This window comes from Ailuropoda melanoleuca, chromosome X, assembly GCF_002007445.2.
Source record: "Ailuropoda melanoleuca isolate Jingjing chromosome X, ASM200744v2, whole genome shotgun sequence".
NCBI classification, from domain to species: Eukaryota; Metazoa; Chordata; class Mammalia; order Carnivora; family Ursidae; genus Ailuropoda; species Ailuropoda melanoleuca.
The window spans coordinates 107037167-107043167 of NC_048238.1; the positions used below are offsets into that span (position 1 = coordinate 107037167).

Here is a 6001-nt window from a genome sequence, read left to right on the forward strand (position 1 = left end):
TTTTTAAACAACTCATCACTGGTCTCATGTGTTCCTAGTTCTGGCTCTGATTTGGTCATTAGCAGTATCATTTTGTATCAGTGTTTCCTTTTATGTATGTTACAAACTTCATTGCAGTGTTTATAAGCCATGGTTGTCACACATATGTGTAAGTGAGGTATGTATTTTAATGAAATCTGTTGCATATTTTAATTAATTAAATAGAACAGGTAGGATACGGGCTGGTGTTTTGTAAACCAAAATTTAGAATTTCAAGGATTTCTAAGTCGGTCTTCTTTATTTTTTTATTGTTTTTTTAAAGTAAGCTCTACAGCCAACATGGGCTCAAATCCACGACCCTGAGATCAGAAGTTGCATGCTCTATAACTTGGTGTTCTTTAGAAACAGACTGGGGGCACAGGATAAAAGATAAAGGAGGAAGGGCTTAATGATGATGAATCATTTTATTATCAGATCATATATGTCCTCATCATTTCTCTACTTTTCTGGGCTTTCATAACTGTAAATATACCACGTGTGGTAACTTTATAAAGATGCCAGACTGTAGAGAATACTTCCTACACTGCTAAACCAACAAAGGACTTTTTAATCCGCCCCGGTGCTAAAATATTACAAGTATTTCCATTTTCCCCAGGTTAACACCTTGTTACCAATAATTGCCAAAAGCTTACAGTGGGACCTAAATAGATTTCTAAATACCCAGAGGAAGGGAGGGGTGGTCCTACCTTCCTACGCCGCCAGATTTGCTGCTTTGGGGTCTCGTGAGGCATGCAGCGGGGGAGTCCAAGCAGAGAAAATGGTGAAGCGATTCGGAACTCAGCGACGCTTACTCCTGCTGTGTGCAGAACGCTTTTTGTGTAGGCTTTGCGGTCAGACTCCTGCTTGGGATGTTTGTATATTTATTGGTTTACGGTTTTTGAATATGTTGTTGATTAACAGAGCTAGACTTGAGATGAAGAGGGGCTGAAGTGTCAAGCTGAGCCGTGTTCCTGCACATAGAATGGTACACGTGAGGTCACTACTCGACGCGTGTGTATAGATCCTTAGCCATGTGAATTATCATTTTTCTGATACTAGGCAACCAAAGGAAGTCCAGAAACAAATTAGATGTTGAGGCAAATGCCAGTTTAGTTGACAACCATAGGCCCAGATTTCAAAACTTCCCGTGTAGCCCAGACAGTTTTGTGCTTGTCATTAACGGACTTGATTAATAAGTAAATAGTCTCATCTTTGAAGTCCTACAATACACCTAACAAAATTGGTTCGATATATTAAAGTTCCATGTGAGATTAGGTTTTAAAAAATCTAACTGATCCAAACCGTAAAAGCTCTAAGGCTCATTGACTTAATGAAAATAGTGTCTCTTATTGTAATGATAATGATAATAATAATAATTTTTACCAAGTATGATGTTTCCTGTAATCTCGTTTGTTACAACAGCCCAGTACAGTAGGTAGCATGGGAATTGTCCTTTCTATTTTACCGATGAGAAAATTCAAGCTCGAAAAGGTAGAATGACTTACCCAGAGTCACAGGGCTATTGCGGCCCAAAGTCAGGATTCCAAACCAGTTCTCGATTGCTCACTCAGCGATTTCTACTCGACCCGCCTTGCAGCCACACTGTCTAAGCGCCCCTTGTTCCGAAGTCAGGGACCCTTTCTCCTGTCTGCCTCGACGCCGTGCTTCACAGGGAGGTGCCTCTGTCTCTCAAGGACGGAGATGTTTGGTGTGCCTTGGATTCTGCCCAGCGTGGTGAACTAGGAGGTGCCATGCTGGACTTGAATCCGGTGATGTGAGCCCAAGATGAGAAGTTAATTAGACCTTTCGATATCTAATGAGATTTCCCGTAATTTATCACCAGTAGAGAGCACTATAAGATTAGAATTAATGGTGGGCCTTCCTTGAAGAAAGGATTGTTTATACCGTGAATGCGTTACAAAGGCAGAGTTAAAATGATTGATTTTAAGCAAGAATGATCTGCCCTTGTAATAGTAGATCATTTCCATCAGTTGAATCTTCAGAGAGCAGTCATTCAAAACTTGCATTTAAATATAATATCAATATTAAAAGAAGTAGGCATGGCTTGCTTGCTGAAGTGAAATGGAAGAGATTCAATTCTGAATCAGAACCCAGGCTTGCCTGCTTTCTCCTTGAATAGCTTGCTTCCAAACTGCTGCTGGAGTATCCGGAACATAGAGCTCCTTCTCTCTCCCAGGTTCTGTTGTTGCAAATGGGACTTCACATATATGGAATAGGCTCTAGCATCAATTAGTCAAAAATATTACCGGGCTTCATTCTGATTGCTTTTATTTCTCTTGCTTGCCATTTGCAGCTGTTGGGTTTTCTTAAAACATTTTTCTGGTTATAAATATAAAGTCAAGATTCATTTCAGAAGTAGCCTTTAGTGTATTCATTGTATTCACATAGTTAAAAGACATGCAGTCAATATAAACCAGTGCTCACAGTCCGTGGACTGAAATATTGGCATTTAGTTGCAACCCGATTATGGTATTTTACTAGTCTAAACACTGAGATGTATCACGCAACGACTTTCTTGCTGTGGAAAGCTTTGAAATGGATCTGCCTTAAAGATAGATGCATTTACACTTCATATGTTTTCCATCTTTTTGTTGTTGTTGTTACCAATTTGCCAGCTCCCCAAACTAGCGGTATTTAAACAAATTCCTCCCCCACAGCCATTTTGTTCTCTGATTTCACCCTGCCGTGAAGTCTCAATGTGAAATTGGCGATAGCATGATTGATCATTCAGCTGACAGCATAATCATGAGCACGGAGTAGAAACTTAGCTTCACATCCAGTAAGAGGAGAAGCTGGAACGCAGGGGTATTAAAATACGAGTATCTCAAACGAAAACAGAGGTAACATGAGAGCTTTAATGTTTGAATAAATCTTTCCCCCCCTGATAAATGTGCTTTCCTTTTCAATTTTGTTTCAGTACTCAGGGTTTTTTTTTTTTAAGATTTTATTTATTTATTTGACAGAGAGAGAGGCAGTGAGAGAGGGAACACAGGCAGGGGGAGTGGGAGAGGGAGAAGCAGGCTTCCCACTGAGCAGGGAGCCCATGCGGGGCTTGATCCCAGAACGCTGGGATCACGCCCTGAGCCGAAGGCAGACGCTTAACTGAGCCACCCAGGCGCCCCAGTACTCAGGTTTTCTTGTAAGTAGTATATTTATTGAAAAATGCTCTCTTCCTTTACCCCTCCCTTATCACAGTAGTAAAAGGACACCCTCCTCGCTCTCCCTTGCAAAATGAGCCTGCAACTGCTCTCTCCTAGAGGTCCTTAGTGACTTGTGTGCCTGAATAAGGAAGGGGCATGTCTGTAGTAATACTGCACATTAGATGAGCCCCATTCAGAAAACAATCACAACCAGGTTTCTGTTTATGTAGGTGCCATTAGGTGGGCTTACGGTCACAGTGAGAGGTTAGCTCGCACACCAGGTGTCCTGCATGTGGGGGTGAGGATTTTGATTTTTAAAAGTGCAAGGAAGCTAACTGCTGCCATGAAAATTGGGTCCCCCAAACGTAGGTTCTATTGTTTTATTTCCCTGGAGGGGCTCGATCTGCACTTACCTAGTATTCGGAACCACTGTGCCAGTTGTTGCTGTTGAATACCAAGTCCGTTAACAAAGGTTTTTATAGCCTTCAGTAGGGTTTTCAATTGGAGGTTGTTTTTAATTTTGCCTTTCATGTAAGGATTGGCATTTTAAGGCTACTGTGAAAGTTAATTTACTGACAGTGATAGATAGCATTTATGAAATACAGAATACGGTTCTCTAGAAAATACTAGTGTGAACATACACATAACAAAAGAATGTATGATGAAAAGATTTCAGATTATTTGGGTTAAATATCCAATGAGACAATGGATATGAATGCCCTTTCTGTACGCCAGAATCCCACCACAGCAAGATAGTCTTTTTCTTATAATGCTTCAAATCTTACGTATTTTGAATCTATTCTTTGCGGCTAGCAATTTTATGTATACATGAATGTCTCTGAAGTGATGATGTGAGCAGAGGTTAACTAATAAGGCAAAATGGCAAATACTGAGGCGCTTCTACTCAGCCTGTGTGAAGAAAGAGAGTAAAAAAATCCAGAAGGTATCCTGAGGCTTTCTGTATGTTACAGAGCCCTTGCTCTTTCCAGCCCTTTCCAATTCACGTCTCTTCTTGTTTGGTTGTTCAACAATTGCTTTCCATTTTTGCTTATATTTGACTTATTGTCTTGTTTTTATAGTAGAGCTTAGAAATGATAAATTAAAAGCATGAACAGAGGAATTTATCAGAAGCTTCCATCACTGAGCAGAAGCTCTCAGATTTGGGATGTGGTTCACTTGTGTCTTTCATGTAATTTTTGCTCTTTGCGGGCCAGCCTTGTTCTGCCGAGAACTCATGGTTGCTGTTTTTGTCATTATTTCCTTATTTCAGGTTCCAGTGATATGCATGTGTGGAACTCTAAGAATATTATTCTTGTGCTGGATGTGTCCTCTAACATATACCTAAAAGTCATGAACATCAGGAGTAATAAGATAGACTTGAGACAGCTCAACTTTTTTCTTGTCTGGAAGATCTTGTGTTACACAATAATAGAAAAGTAGAAAATTTGGAGCCAGAACACAACATATGGGTCTCCGAGTATCATGTGATCTTCTCTATACACTACACAGCACAGAGTTTGGCATAACCCCCCTTGGACCGGGTCCAATGTGGTATTCAGTTACTGGCAGTGCTAGAAACACTTGGTGAATCATGGACTAGCCACTAAGCAAGCAGTTCTCTGGCTCTGACCCCAAGGATGGTATAACAGTGGGACTCCTTTGTATTACACAGAAAGAAACACACACACACACACACACACACACGGAAATGTAGGGAAAGCTCTTGTCCACCCACCCTCCAATGGGGTTTAACACCTTCTTCTGTTTAATTCTTCACATCTGTAGACTAATATTACATTGTTTCAATGACTCTATGACTCTTAATGTTCCCTGAAAATTGACTTCAGGAAGAATCTGTTACATCATTCTGCCATCTCAGCCAGGGCCACATGGTAACTACTCAGTACATTTTCATTTTAGTAATGAATGAATTCATCTGTTAGGATGAAAATAAGGATTTCCAAATTAGATTCATTTTGTTGGTCTTTCACCTTTGGTACCTCTAATTAGGTTTCTCCTTTCAAAGATTGATCTCAAGCAATATCGTTGCTGTTTCTAATTTAAAAACCTCTGTTGCTTATATTAATTGAGAAAATGTTTACCAAATGCCTGGAACGGTTCTTGACACATGGTAGGCAGGCACTATTAGAATAAAAGTTTGTTAAGCTCTTCCTTTGCAACCACGGCCCGGCAGAATGGCTCCCGCAAAGAAGGGTGATGAGAAGAAGGGCCATTCTGCCATCAACGAGGTAGTGACCAGAGAAAACCCCATCAATGTTCACAAGCACATCCATGGAGTGGGTTTCTAGAAGTGTACCCCTCGGGTGCTCAAAGAGATCCGGAAATGTGCCCACGGAGTAGATGGGAACTCCAGATGTGCGCACTGACACCAGGCTCAACAACGCTGTGTGGGCCAAAGGGATAAGGCACGCTCCGTACTGTATCTGTATGTGGCAGCTGTCCAGAAAACATAACGAGGACGAGGACTCAGCAAACAAGCTCTACCCGTTGGCTCCCTATGTCCCTGTCACCACTTTCAAACATCTACACACAGTTAATGTGGATGAGGACTAATCGCTGATCGTCAGATGAAAGTATAAACTGCGAAAAAATAAAAACAAAACAAAACAAAATGAAAGTTTGTTAAAAATAATGTGACTTGTACTGGTAGGTTCAATTGCTTTAAATAAAAGAAGAAAATAAAAGGGTATGGCATCCAGGAGCTGTAATGCAAATGAAGGAACTTAGGGATAGCTTTATACTATATAGGGGTAAAAAAAAGCTGAAAGGAAAGAAAATCCAAGAAGAAGGAAGGAAAGAAT

At 40.6% G+C, this 6001-nt stretch overlaps 1 pseudogene; it reads left to right on the forward strand.

The window, feature by feature from the left end:
* Positions 1-5374: 5374 nt before the first annotated feature.
* On the forward strand, positions 5375-5753 carry LOC100471511 (annotated as a pseudogene).
* The last annotated feature ends 248 nt before the right edge of the window (positions 5754-6001 follow it).